The sequence below is a fragment of the Falco cherrug genome, chromosome 9, assembly GCF_023634085.1.
Source record: "Falco cherrug isolate bFalChe1 chromosome 9, bFalChe1.pri, whole genome shotgun sequence".
In the NCBI taxonomy this organism is placed as follows: domain Eukaryota; kingdom Metazoa; phylum Chordata; class Aves; order Falconiformes; family Falconidae; genus Falco; species Falco cherrug.
This window is the reverse complement of record NC_073705.1, coordinates 39338282-39352499: the sequence shown is the minus strand read 5'-3', so window position 1 is coordinate 39352499 and position 14218 is coordinate 39338282. Positions and strand designations below refer to the sequence as shown.

The 14218-nt window shown below is 42.5% G+C and overlaps 1 non-coding gene across 1 annotated transcript; it reads left to right on the top strand.

Annotated features, from left to right (window-relative positions):
* Nucleotides 1–10262: 10262 nt before the first annotated feature.
* Nucleotides 10263–10344, top strand: TRNAS-UGA (transfer RNA serine (anticodon UGA)). The gene has a single exon. It is a non-coding gene; the product is annotated as a tRNA-Ser (tRNA).
* The last annotated feature ends 3874 nt before the right edge of the window (nt 10345–14218 follow it).

The window sequence follows — 14218 nt, the reverse complement described above, 5'->3', positions numbered from 1 at the left end:
TTTTAGATTAAGTTATTCCTTTGTTCAAAGATTTCTGTCCTTTTCTGTTACATGTAATAAATTCACAAAACAGGTGATCAGTCGCTGAGGTACTTATAGAATTCAGTAGCTTCTTACAGACCAGCAGTTCGGCAATTCCTCTGACAAATTACAAGAAGTCTATACACTGGAGTAATGTCATTCCCTCATACCAAGGGAGTTTATTCTTCAATTTTTCAAAACAAAAAGAACCAACCAAGCAGCAACCTGAGAAGCCTGCCAGGCCTGCTACTCTGGCAGGCGTACTCTGGGGCGGAGGATCACGCTGAAAGACCGTGGGGAGCTTTCTGCGAACCGCCAAAACCGGGAAGCCAAGGCGGAGGGGAGGAACGCCAGCCCCCTCAGCGCGGGAAGCGGCGAGACAGGGTGCGGGCGGAGCCCCGGCCCCTCAGCGCGGGAAGCGGCGAGCGGCAGCTGCGCCTCAGCGCACGCAGGGCCCGGCGCGAAGGCGGCCAAACCCCGACACTACAAGAGTAACCCCAGGGCACAGGGGTGGCGCGGCGGCTGGCGCAGGGGGCGCACTGTCACCCTGACAGCTCAAAGAGGTCAAAAAGAGCCCAGCAGTGGTCATCTGCCCTTCAGAAGAAACCTAGCCGTGGTTTCCTCTCAGCCAAAAGCACCGTCTGGTGCCTCAGACGCAGCTCGCACAGAAGCACGCAGCTGTCTGGGCCAGGGACTGCAGGGAGTGCCCCAGCTTGTCACTGCTGTCCCAGGGCAGCTGGGATAACACCTGTGTGAGGAGCCACCAGGTGGATGATCAGCTCAGCCTCGTGGCAGAGCTAAGAAGGGGAAGATGAATGCTTTAGGAGTATCAGGGAGTGTGAGAGCGAAAGAGGCTGGCAGACCCGCTCCCTGCCATCGCTGAGGCAAATGCACCGCATGGACACATCACAGAATGCGGAGCCTCCCCAGCCTACTCACCATCAGGCAGATGGAGGGGTTTGAAGTGACAGGGAGGAATAGAGTCAGGTCCCTACTTGGGGCAGCAGGCAAGTCACCCCCTGGCCTTCTTCACCTTTCCTGCTACTCCTATGCAATATGTGTGCGGCTCTGGAACAAGCAGGCCAGGAAATGATGGTGTGGACAAAAGCCTGTCCATGTTGGAGGAGTTGGCCAGGGAGAGTTGGTCACCGCCACACATCATGGCCAGCTCTGCTAGGAAAGGAAGAAAGGTGGCTGTCATCAGCGACTCTGCTCTGACAGGAGCGGAGGCCCGGTATGCCGACTAGAGCCAGCCCACAGGAAAGTCTGCTGCCTCCCTGGCACCCAGGTAAGGGGTGCTACCAGAAAAATTTTCTTTTCTGGTACGGCCCTCAGATTATTAACCATTACTGGTTTTCCAAGTGGGCAATGATTAAGTCCAAACAACAAGAAGTCTGAGGGCAGCCAAAAAGAGGCCTCGGGGCTTTGGGGCGCCTGGCTGAGGGATCAGGAGCCAGGCAGTGCTCTCTTCTGCCCTGCCGGCTGCAGGGAGCGCTGGGGCCTGCAATGGGAAGGTCAGATGGATCAATACATGGCCCCCGGCCTGGCATCACTGGCTACATTTTGGGGTTTGTTGATCACAGGGCCACAGGCCTGCTGGCCACTAATGGGGTTCTCCTGTCTGAAAGGGGGAAAAGGATTCTCGCTCAGGAGTTAGCAGGGCTCCCTGAGAGACATTTAAACTAGATTTGAAGTGGGAAGAGAATAAAACCCTGATCATTAGAGATGAGCCTGGGGGCAGCACCCCAGTGTTGCTGGCGAGATCCATAGCACAGCTGAAGTGCGCCTGTGCCAATGCCCAAAAGATGGGCAGCAATTGGGAGGAGCTGGAAGCCATCATGCAGCAGGAGGGCTATGACATAGTCATCATCATGGAAATATGGTGGGATGACTCATACGACTGGAGTGCTGCAGTGGGTGGCTACAAACTCTTCAGAAGGAACAGACAAAGAAGGAGAAGCAGTGGGATAGCCCTGTATGTCAGGGAGTGTTTGGACTGCCTAGAGCTTAATGATGGTGACAATAGAGTTCAGGGTTTGTGGGTAAGAATCAGAGGGAAGGCCAACAAGGCGGATATTCTGGTGGGAGTCTGTTATAAACCACCCAGCCAGGATTAAGAGGCCAATGAGACATTTTACAAGCAGCTGGGAGAAGTCTCACAATCACCAGTCCTTGTTCTTACAGGGACCAGATGTCTGCTGGAAATACAAAACCTTCTCTGCTGTGTTATTAGAGCTGTGTCTCAGAGACCGTATTGGTACTCCCTATTCGTAGCTGAGGGAGACCAGAAGAGGGGAAGCCAGAGAAGAGCTCTGACTTCTAAGTAGCAAAGGCATTAGAAGTTTTTAAAAATGCTACCATCTCCCAACCAGTAATTAATATCTTAATAAAGGTAAGGGCTTTAATCTTTTCCATTATCCAGATAAACATCTGCAATATTCATTAAACAGCCTTTTCATTTAAGATAGCAGGATCCCATTCAACATTTCTAATGGTAACGCATAATTGCTAGATCAGATTGTGTCAATTCTTAAGCACTTTGGTTGACTGAAAGTTCTCTTGCATTTTATCATACCAGGAAAGGCATTTCAGTCATTAGCAATAGATCCTGGTGCTGTGAATGTGGAGTTAAGCAAATAAAGCCAAGGCAGTAAAATACTTCACAAGTCAGCAATCCCTTAATACAGAATTTTAGTATACTTCTGTCAGAATGTTTTCAACCAAACAGAAGGAAAGCAGAGCACCATCTTACTAGCCTCAAGAAAGAGACAGGAGCCATGAAACAGGGAAGCACAATGCTAAATCAGGGGGAGGGACAAACAGATTTAATAATGAACAGTGAATAGGAGCACAGTACAGGGTTCTGAACTAGGAAAGAAAGTAGGAAACATACCCATGTCATGGAAAAGTTACCTAGGTTCTTTTTAAATAAATTGTGCCAGAAAGCATAGCATGATGAAATGCAAACTCTTTGAAACTTGACAACTCTATTGACTACTTAATTAGGGACAATTCTCATAAAGCACACAAAAAAATCATACTAAATTAGTATCTGTTTCACAGGCAAGTTAATTTGGTGTAGTGGTTAGAACTCTAAGTGATGAATAATAGCTTTTTGTTTTATTTAGCATTCATATCTAATAGTCTCCAAATGTCTTAATGGAACTAGCAACAAAAACTTGGAGGAAAGCTAAATAAATCACTTTTACCCAAATGACCCTAAATGATTGTAAGTATATTGTAGCACACCAGAAATAACATGCACATAACATCAGTCTTACACCATGAATATATATAAATTATGTATAACATAGATGAAAACAGCAAGCGATCCCTAAAGGGCTTTTCAGTGATATCGGAGATGCCAAAAGAACTCTCGAGGTTTAGGATAAATGAAATACAGCATGTTTTAATAAGAGGAGTAATGTTATAAACTAATTCAGTATTTAAAAATTTGAATAAGTGGACTAAGAGTAGGGGTGTACAGCACAGCATCAACAAATTATGTGGGGAGTTTATGAAACAGACTATAGGGGCAGGCCGTAACATCATTATGTAGTAGCTCCAAAATGAAGCCACTTTCGATCCTGTACCTGAAACTGGTCCCCAGATCTGTTCTTTGGGACACAGAATGGAAAGTTTTAGCCATATAGTGTTTTCTGAAGTAAATTCTTATTTTTATTGGTTGTATGGTTTAGGCATTCAGTTTTGTTAAATGATCTACAAAACTAATAGATAGAATGAGAGAAATACCAAACAAATATACTTCAGTATGCAGCATTATTTTTGCTACTGTTATTCATTAGTTTCTTCAGTAAGAAAACATGAAATTACGTAGTCTAGTGGCGCTAGCATTATCTGTTGTAATAGACAATTTGTGTTGGGTTTGTTAATTCATTCACATTCTCCAAGGGAGATGCAGAATTCACTCTTGAATATTCTAAGTAACATATAAGCACAAAGTCACTGTTTCACTGACGTTGCTGTAAATGTGTCTTGTAATCTTAGGCAGAATCTAATCTAACTTTTCTGTTGCAAGCATCACAGACATAACATATTAACAGATTTCTAGCAGCATTGCTAGAACTGTTGCATTTGAAAAGCTGATCCAGACCAGCAAAGTAAAAAGCCACAAAGTAAATGCATGAGAAGGGATGGACTAGGGATTACCAAATTAACATTGCGCTTCAGGGCAAAAAAGGCGAGAAAACTGAAGTGTTGAAATGCTTGCGGCTCAGTTCTATATTTCTAGAATCGACAGTAATAACATAGAGATTATTTAATGCTGAAGAATATATTTGCATGCTGATTATCACTTGCACATTTCTTCTACTGATTGGTTAAACTGTCCAAATTCCTATTAAAAGATTTTGCAGTATCTGTCCTCTTTACTTACAGAAGTTAAACACTTGGGGGAAAAAAAAAAAATGGACAAACTATCCTAGTACCACTATTTTATATAACAGTCCTAAACCAGATTTTTCTCTCTCCATTATCTATTCCAGTGTCCAGCTTTTGCCAATTTTAAGTGACTGAGAAATGAAACTTTTAAGACTCCTTTAGGAGATTAAATCTACTTTCCAAAATACACATATCCATTGGGAAATTTTATCTGCTATCTTGTGCTCATTTTTGGCCAGTTAAATCTTCATTAGAAGCCCATGAGATATACTAAAGCTTTTTTTTTTTTTTTAGTTTACTTCACATTTAGTCCTGTTATGAAGAAAAACTCTAAGCACTGATGGTTTTCATTTAGTTTGCATTTCCAAAGCAATTTTCAGTTTATGAAAACTTTCTAAATACCAGAATCCTTCCTGAAGGCTGTCACCTGTAATTTTTATTCCCATTTAAAAACAAGTGCCATAGGTTCCAAAATTCTAAAATTATAGAACAATACATTCATAAAGCAATGTTATATGTATGAATTCTCATAATGAGCTAATTCTTTGACAACATCATTGTGTGCAAATTAACCATATATATGCATAAACATCGCTAATTTTAGCCTATGACATACCAAAATGTTTTAGTTAGGCTTTCAGTTTTATATCTAGTCATCTTCAGGGCTTCTCAATGGCTACTGGAAAGTATTTTTGAAGAATTGCTTATACCATTCTGAAACAGGGGAGCTTACTTGCCCACTAGGGACAAGGATCTCCCCCTGATGCCTTTGAAAGGTGACCCAAGCAGCTGGCCAAGGCACCTAAAAGCCAAGTACCTGCTTGAATGCTGGGGAAGCTCTGTCCTACTCAAATCAGTTTTCTTTTGACCTCTCTCCCCTTACATTGTCTCAGCCTCTTAAAGGCATCCAAATATCTCTGACTTTAAGGTCTTAAAATAAGATTATGTACAGCAAGTAGCATGCTTTATTAACTGAACACCTGTACGTTTGGAGGCTCTCCAGCTTTTGGCAGCAGACCTTATTACATCTCTTTTAACTCAGAGTTTAGTTCAGGCTTGTATCTCAAGGTTTTAATGACTTTTTAAGATATTGTTGAGTTTCCCTGTCTCAGTATCTAGGACTTAACACTGCAGTGCTATTTTAGTTGAGGCTTTCTTTAGAATATTTTCAGTGATTTGAGCTGTAGTAAGATCTGTCTGTCTTGGGAACACCACAACTTCATAGCTAAGTGCTAGAATTAAAGTAGCACTCTGCAAGTGATACCATTCTTCCGTAATCCCTTTTTGATCACTGCTCATCTTCAAAAGTTATCATATGAAAGTGCTTAAACCTGCTCCTGTATATGGTACCTGCAACATCCCATCTGCTCTTTTACTTGCAGTTTGCACAAAGAACACTGGAGGTCCCTGTAGTATTGCTCAAGTGACAGTTTTCTCTAACGAGAGACAGGCGCCGAATTTTTCAAGAGTCAATTGAATGTAATTGGTTAAATATAACACTTAGTGTGTCATTTACACAAGTCAGACAAATTTAATGATTTATTAAGTTTTAATGAAATTGCACATTTAACTCACGTCCTAGATTCACGTGAATACAAAATAAAGCCAACTATCATTTTAAAAAAAAAAAGTTGTTTCTTCTTAGTCCTGCTAGGAAATAAAGGCTCCTAAATTCAAAATATAAAAAGTTAGACATTGCAAATTGTGAGACAAAAGGAACACTGAGTCTGTTTCCAGGTTTCAATGGCTCAGGATACTGCATGGATGTTTTAGATGCGTCTTTACAAGTCTGTGTTCAAGTTTGCAAATCTGTGTTCAACCTGATAAAAAGCCTATGGACCTGGAATGGTTCAGCTATATAGTTTCACCTTCCAAGGAAGACCTGCTGGAGAACAACTGAACTTAAGTGTTCCCTCGAGCTCTGATCCAAACCCTCACACCTCAGGGGTCTTAGAAATACATTAACTATTCCTACATAGCTGTCAGGCACCCAGGGATTTCCAGGTGCACAATTCCTAAGTGATCCATGTGTCTTTGTGTCACCACACAAAACTGTGCTCAAGTATGCAGTGCTCCAAAGGACATTGTCTTGCCATTTGTGAGCTCAGACTGGTAATCTTTGTTTTGGCATCCTAAGTCTGGTTTAAAGAACCAGCTTGGATTTGCTAATAGGGAGCGAAGGCATTTTCATTGAATCCAAGGGCTGATACAATCTGAGCCCAACATCTATAACCACCCCTCTCTTTCTTCCAAGTAGAGAACAAACTTCTTTTGTTACTGAGACCACACTGTAATTTATTTTTGCTGTGTCTTGTTTGGGTTTTCTGCATTTTGCATGGCTTCAGAATATAATTGCCTTTCCAGCCTAATTTTCAGTAGATTTAAAACACATGTCTTGACAAGGAGATCAAATGCAAACTCCAAAACATGATTCCATGATTTAGTATTGACGCCAATTAACTTAATTCCTGAGATGCAGGAATTGTGCTATTATAGTTTGGGGCAGCTAACAGAACAGAGATCAAATAGCATAGCACAGACACTAATGATACCATTCACATTGACTTTGCTTACTATCAAACCCATGTAAAACAGTAACAAACATACAGATTCTCCATTTTTCTCTTGAATTCTCTTTTTATGCAGCTCAAAACCTCTCTGTAGATTTAGTTTTCCACATTTTCTCAGCTTACAGAAGATTTATATTTTTAAAAGCTATCAAAAAATCTTAACTGTATTTAACATTTCAGTCAAGAAAAGGAGTATTTAAAAACGACCCTGCTTCAATGAAGTACAGGAAAAAATTGTCTAGAGATCTCAGAAACCACTGTACTACGTACTACTTCAGTAGAATGAAATGCAAGAATCACTTCTGTAGTCTAAAACCAAAACCATTTTGATTTAGACTTTAAGAACATTTTAAACGTATTACTCCCAGTAATATAACAGAATATTTTTTTTTGCATGTTTCTCCAATCAGAGTAACATAACAAAGCATCTGGAAAAGTAGGGAAGGCATATTTTATATTTCATATAGACAAGGGGGATTTTTCCCCTTTTACAAAATGTCCTTAATAAATGGGCAAAATTCAGAATGTAGAGCATTTAAAATTTTCCTGTGAATGTTTTCTGGGTAAAATAACTTCGTGCAAATAACATAAAAGACTCCGGTGGTAACATGCCATTTGTTGCACAGATCTCTAGGTCATTAAAAAACTTTAACTGGCAAAAGGCCTTCATTCATGACCAGAATAAATGTCTAAGTTGCTGCCCTTTACTCACCCTAGAAATGTCATTTATTCAGAGGGCAAAGATTTTGTGTGATCATCCAGGATTTATAAATATCCAGCAGTTCACTCAAAGCTTCAAATTGCCTGCTAGGTGACTGGAAATCTCAGTCCTATCCATCATGCATGTGCTGTGTGGCAAATATGCGTAAGAAGCAAGTGAAGACCAGTATATAGCACATATGCATACATTTTTGTAGAAGGAGGGGAAAAAATCAACTGCTGTGGTTCAATCCCTTCAGGAACAGTTAGAACAAATGCTCTTACTTGAAGGGGTATTACCAAATCTGAACTTTGATGTGTTGTTCTTTTGGTTTTCTTTGGATTTGAATAGTAAAAATGTTCTTGCATTTCGTAAGATCTTCCTAAAACAAATTACTTGTATGGATTTCAAGTAGTCCGTTTTCTGTAAAGGAAATAAATCTGCAGCAGATCCATTAGTGTAGAAGTAAACAGCTCTGTTCCTTCTCCTCAAATCAATTAAAGAGGAAGAAAAAAAAAAAAGCTTTGTATTAAAAGCCCCAACAAGTCTTTTCTGGAATTTACACCTGAGAAATACTTGTTTGTCCACAAGCAAACATGATCTCCGACTGTGTCCACTCTGCATCTGCTCTTTAAGAAGTTCCCCCCGGCTATAACCTGGTATACTGAAGGCACTACTTTTCCTCACCCTGCTCTTCACACATTTGCTATTTACATTATCATAAAAATTTGGTATAATCTTGCTTTTCATCTTCCTGTATATGAAACCAGGGGATACACTATGGGATAAAGACAGCATCTTATCAGACGTAATGCAGCTTATGAGAACCTTACCCAAACACACAAAACTACATGGACATCAGCAAAACAGACCAAATCACCTTGGGTGTAAGCACATTAAACAGGCAACAATTTAAAAGAAGATTATTATGACACTAAACTACTGAGTGAGATAGGGGGATACAGAGTAGGATAATAAGGACCATTTCATATGGACCATTTATATGTTAAGGACCATCGAACTTTTTTTAAATGTTCCTCTATCTAAGCCACAGCAAATAGCACAAGCATAAACTCTAAATGAAGTTTGATTTTATTTTTGTAATATATCCACAATAACACAAAAAGACACTCAGATAATATCAACAGTAGCATTGAACCCTATGCAGTTAAGTGCAAGAAAAAAGAACTACTAACATGTATCAAGTTTTCTGTATCGATCCAACCTTTTACCGTCTACTTCAGAGGGAAGATTAGAGGGCTGCTACACGTAGCTAAGGGATCAGCCCTGTTTCTACAAGTGGTCCATCAACACTATTGTTTCCCATAGAAACTAATGAGAAGTTCTCTATTGGTTTTCGTACTGCAGAACTGAGCAGTTAGAGGTGCCTGACAATGACCACAAACTAACTTCCCAACTACTAATGAGCAATTAAAGGTAAGGATTTTTTAAAAGCTGTACTAACTTAAGTATTTATTAAATTCTCTTTACCATTTAAGTACGACAAAATAACTGACTTCTTTGACAATTACAGAAATGCCTCATGCTTCCTAATGTCTGTCTGTCCTCTGCACTCCCCAGGTCAGGTTCCAGGGAAAAAGTTTTAAGAGACTTACTTCATTAAGCCTATTTTAAGGTCTTTATTAATCCAGCAATGTTTTTTGTTGCTGATAACAGTTAAAGAGTAATTGAGAGTGCTTCTTGATCAATAACTCATAAAAACCTGGGAGGGGGAAGCACAGTCATCACCATCATTCCAGGTGTTAACAAAAAAAAAGTAACAAAAGCTGTGACTATAGGAGGGAAAATAGGGTACAATCCCTAGCATAAGCCCTGCAATAAGTGAAAAGGAAAACTTAAGTTTTTAACCATTGTAGCATATGAAGTCAAGTTAGATTTAATTTCCATTTACTACTGCTGACACATCTAGCTATTGCTAGATGAAAAAATAGCTACAGTGAATTAAATTACATGTAAAAGTCACACGATAGAGAACTTTTCTAACAGTTGAGAGAAGAGTTAGTAAAGCGGGGGGGGGGCACGAGGGTACCCGCCAGGGCCGCGCTCGACGCCGCCGGGCTCCCGCCAGCTCCGGTTGTGGCCGCGCCTCCCCCGCGGCCCGCACCGCCGTCACGTTTCGGGTTTGAAACACCCAGACGGGTGTAAATTGACATTTATTTTTGCTGAGCTGAACAGCTGCACGGGAAATTTATTAAGCTACCACCTGCACGGGGACGGGCGCGGCGACCGGCCGCCTCCCCAGCTGCCTGAGCCGCTGTTCACAGCGGCCAAAACAAAGCCGCTGCGCGAGAGGCAGCGCGTCTAGCTACAGCCCGCAGCTTCACGGCACTCGGCACCGTCGCGCCGAGCCGCGGTACCGAGCGCAGCCCGGCAGCGCCAGCCCCGGGTCCCGCTGGGCACGGCAGCAGCAGCGTGGCGGGCCCAGCGGCCGTGGCGGAGCGCGCAGGGGGGGCGGCGGTGCCCATTGGCCCCTCGCGCGGCCGAGGGCGGGAACTTCCGCCGCCAGAGGGACGGGTAAGAGTGTCAGCGCGGGCAGATTGCTACCAGCAGCAGCGATGGCCGAGTGGTTAAGGCGTTGGACTTGAAATCCAATGGGGTCTCCCCGCGCAGGTTCGAACCCTGCTCGCTGCGAGCCGGTGTGGGTTACTTTTTTTTTTTTTCCCTCTCCTCCCAAACTTTTCCTACTGTTCAGAATGTTCAGGTTTTACTCTTGGTGTCTCGTCTCATTATTAAGGGTGCCTCTGCAGCAACAAGCGGGATTATCTAGTATTTAGCCTATTGCAACTCATTAGGCCGTGTCTACACACTCCTGCCCTGCTGCTGCCAAGAAACAAAAGTACAAAAGCAGCAATAGGTCCCAGGTCAAGTTTCCAGCATTGCATCTAAAACACTCGTGATAAACTTGGTGAAGGTGGGAAAGGGGCACACTGAGGTTAGCGTTCTTTCCAAAGCCCACCTTCTAGGCCCTCTGTAGACATGACAGGCACTGCCCCAGCACAGAGCTCAGGAGTAATCCAAAGCATTCCACACAGTGTCCCTATTTGCCCAAAGGGCTGTTGTCCTGCCTGCATGTCCTACAACTGATACAAAATAAAGTCTCAGCAGCAGCAGGGTACTCTATATTGAATGCATTTGCTCCATCAAACTTTCCCTTTCAGGAAGGAAGCTGGTTGGATTACTCCTAGACCTCCAGTACAGACCCCTAGATCATCTGTTCCTGTCCTTTATGGCCTTCTGCACAGACATGAAACGTATACACACTATCTGGCAACAAGGGGGGAAAACCCCACATAAGTTATTATGCAACTAATAACCAGGAAAAGCATAAGACCAAGGCACTTCCCCCTGCACACACACATCCCCTCTTCCTGACCGGCCTTGCACCACTCGGCTGTCAATTGCCTCATATGTGTGTCCCCAGCATTCATGAAGAGATGAAAAGTTTGCAAATTCAGGTAAGAGAAGGCTGGAAATAAGAAAAAGGATATTTCCACAGAGGCCAAAATACACTAGAGTAGGAGCAACCACTTTTCATTCCCATCTTTCTGAAAGACAGGTGACAACCCTCCCCACACACAAGCAAACCCATTCTTTCTAGCATCATATCTTATTAGCGCAACTCAATTTGCTGAGAAAATGGAGGTAGGGGAAGAGGAAACATTAAAATATCTCTGCTCAGAACAAAATAAAGGGGACAAAACCAATTGTTCAAGCTGGCAGCAAAATGAACGTTTCAAAGTGCTCCCTAACACGGCTTCCAGGGATTTCAGGTTTAGTGCTTGTTTCTGTCAGGGCACATGCAAATCTTAGAGGTTACACTTCAGAGGGAATCTTGAACTGGTAAATAACTTACAGTGGCACTGTGTAATACGTGACCATAACACTAGGCATTTCTCTTAAGTTCTCACATGTGAAGGTACGTGCCAAGGGATACTAGAATCAGACATCTTATCAGATGTTGCAGAAGACACAATTTTTAAATTCAGGAGTACTGACTTAAGCATCCTTTGCTAAAGTGCAGTATACATGCTACTTTCACCTTAGCATATTTCTGTTCTAACAGCAACTTACAGTGGTGTGCTTAGGGCAGTACAACATGTAAGTCACTCTGAAAAATATCAAAATATTTAGTGAATGTGCATATTTCAGATAAATTAAAAAATATAACTTCTCCACATACAAAGCTTGATTTTGTTTAATCAGGAATTTGAAGACTTTTTTTGTTCTTTTAGAACTCGAAGATCCCACCCACCCCTGTAATCCAGAACAGATGAGGAAAAACTCTATTTTGTGTAATGCAGCTTTGGGTAGCACTCCAAATAAATAAAACCACAGTATTAAAAGAGTCAAAATACTAAACACAGTGTGCAAGCTTCGCACCAAGTCCTTTTTTTCCAGTGCATCACTGAAGCAGCTGCCAGGTCTTTTACTGACCATTTTAAGTGTCTTATTTCTAAAATACAGGGTTCATTGCTTTAGTAGATCTGATGACAAAGCACCAATCCAATAAATATTTTTTAGAAATTCTTCAACTTCAAGATGTCCTTTTCACTGGGATCTTGCTGGGATTGGAAAAGTCAAGTGATCAACACCAAAATATGTTATTTTAAATTTTATATTGAAAAATAAGAGGCCAGTCTGTCAGAAAAGCAACAAGTCTCCTCTGTCTAAGGAAGTATTTGTATTTGGTAAACATTTTCTCCTCGAAAGTGATTGTCCTTAAAATTTGCAGTTGAAAAATAAAAGAGCAGCAGCGAACACCCAAGTTATTTCCCACCCTCACCCTTCAGCAAGTTTTATGAAAACGTTCCCACCAAGGCTCTAAAGGGGAAGAACCATATGGTTTTAATTGCAGGGACAGGGGGGGTTGTAACTTTTTTGTAATTACAGAAGAAAGTAAGAACGGACTGCCAAACAGCCCACTAAAGCTACACACACATCAGTGGCACTAGTGGCTTCATTGCTTTCCTCCTGAGTTCTATCGCTTCTCATCTCCATTTTGTAGCAAAGAGTTAAAGCGCTACTGTTCTGATCTGCTTCCCTTTTCAAACCTCAGCTGTGAGAGTGAGAGCAAGCAAGGCTGTAATGAAGCTGGTGCTGGAGTCCAGACTCCAAGAAGGTACACACGGGCTCAGCACGGCTCTGCTCCATATCTCTGCTGCTTGGTGCGATTTTCCTCCTGAAGCCTAGCGCAGCCCCACTGCACAGCACCTGCGGGGATCAAGGTGCCTCCAGCCAGCTAAGGAAAGAGATACTGAAGATGTCCAGGCTCCTTTTATCATCAGCTACTCGCAGTGAAGCAAGCAGCCTAGTCCTTTGGCAGTAGCAGGCTAAGGATGGACATGGGAATCCTGGGGAACGCTAAGACCCTTTGATAGGCAAGACTGCAAGCAGCAGAAAGCACCAGAGATGCCCAGGCCCAACCACAGCTGGAACAATCTCTTACCCTCTGGACCTTTCTGCTCATTATTCTGCCCTCCCCCTGTCCCATCGATATCATTCAAAGTTGTTCATGAGAAAGAGGAGGAGCTGACGGTCCTCTGCCCAGCATAAATTTGGGGACTCCAGGGAAATTACCTTCCAGTAAAGGACCAGCTCTGACAATCCTGACAAAGTAAACATAATTTCTGTAAGGACTGATGCCCAAGAGTCAAACTGCATCTCCTTAGAAAAGCAGTCTGCCTTCGGTGCCAGGAGTCCTTCAATATTTTCAAAGAAACAGTTTTGACAAAGCAACAAGCAAATCATTTTGCCCAAAGCACCATGAACCACGCCACACATCAAGACTGGAAACCGTCCAAACACTGGCAGCATGTTTCATTTTCTAGAGGTAACCCCTCTCCCTTACTGCTCCACCAGAAGGGAGCAAGAGCACACCACTGTGGAGATGGAGTAGGGAGGAAAGAACGCTCATTTTCTCCAGCATCCATCACCTGTAACAGGTTATGATATCCATCAGAGACCTAGAATGTGTAAAAGTTCCCAGTCTGTGTTGTGCACCACTGTAATGATTCAGCCACAAGGCCTTCAAAGCTGGGACAAACAGAGCACATGAAGAGCCCCATCTTCATTAACATGGGGGCAGGGGGGAAGAGACTGAGAGTGAAGATGAAAGTACAAACATACCCAGTGCCTACCACCAGGGGAGAGGCTTAGCAACTCTTACAACAGCAGGATGAGCGTGTACACCGGGCTGCAATAAAGATACCCAGCATAAGCGAACCGATAAGTATCACCCCACCTGACAGTGACAGAGGCTGGCAGTTTACCGAGTTGCTTTATCTTTTGCTGTGTAATTTCATCAGCTTTACGACAGCCTCACTGCTTACCTTCCCACAGCCTTGTCCCTCATTGCAGGATATGAAAGTATAAGATAGCAATGTGCATGCTCAGGAAATTAAAGCTGCCCAGTATCTCTTTTAATCATCAGGATACTTGCTTCTATTATGAAATATAGCAGCTATCTTTTTGGTTTGGGGTTGTTGGGGTTTTTTTGCTTCCCCTC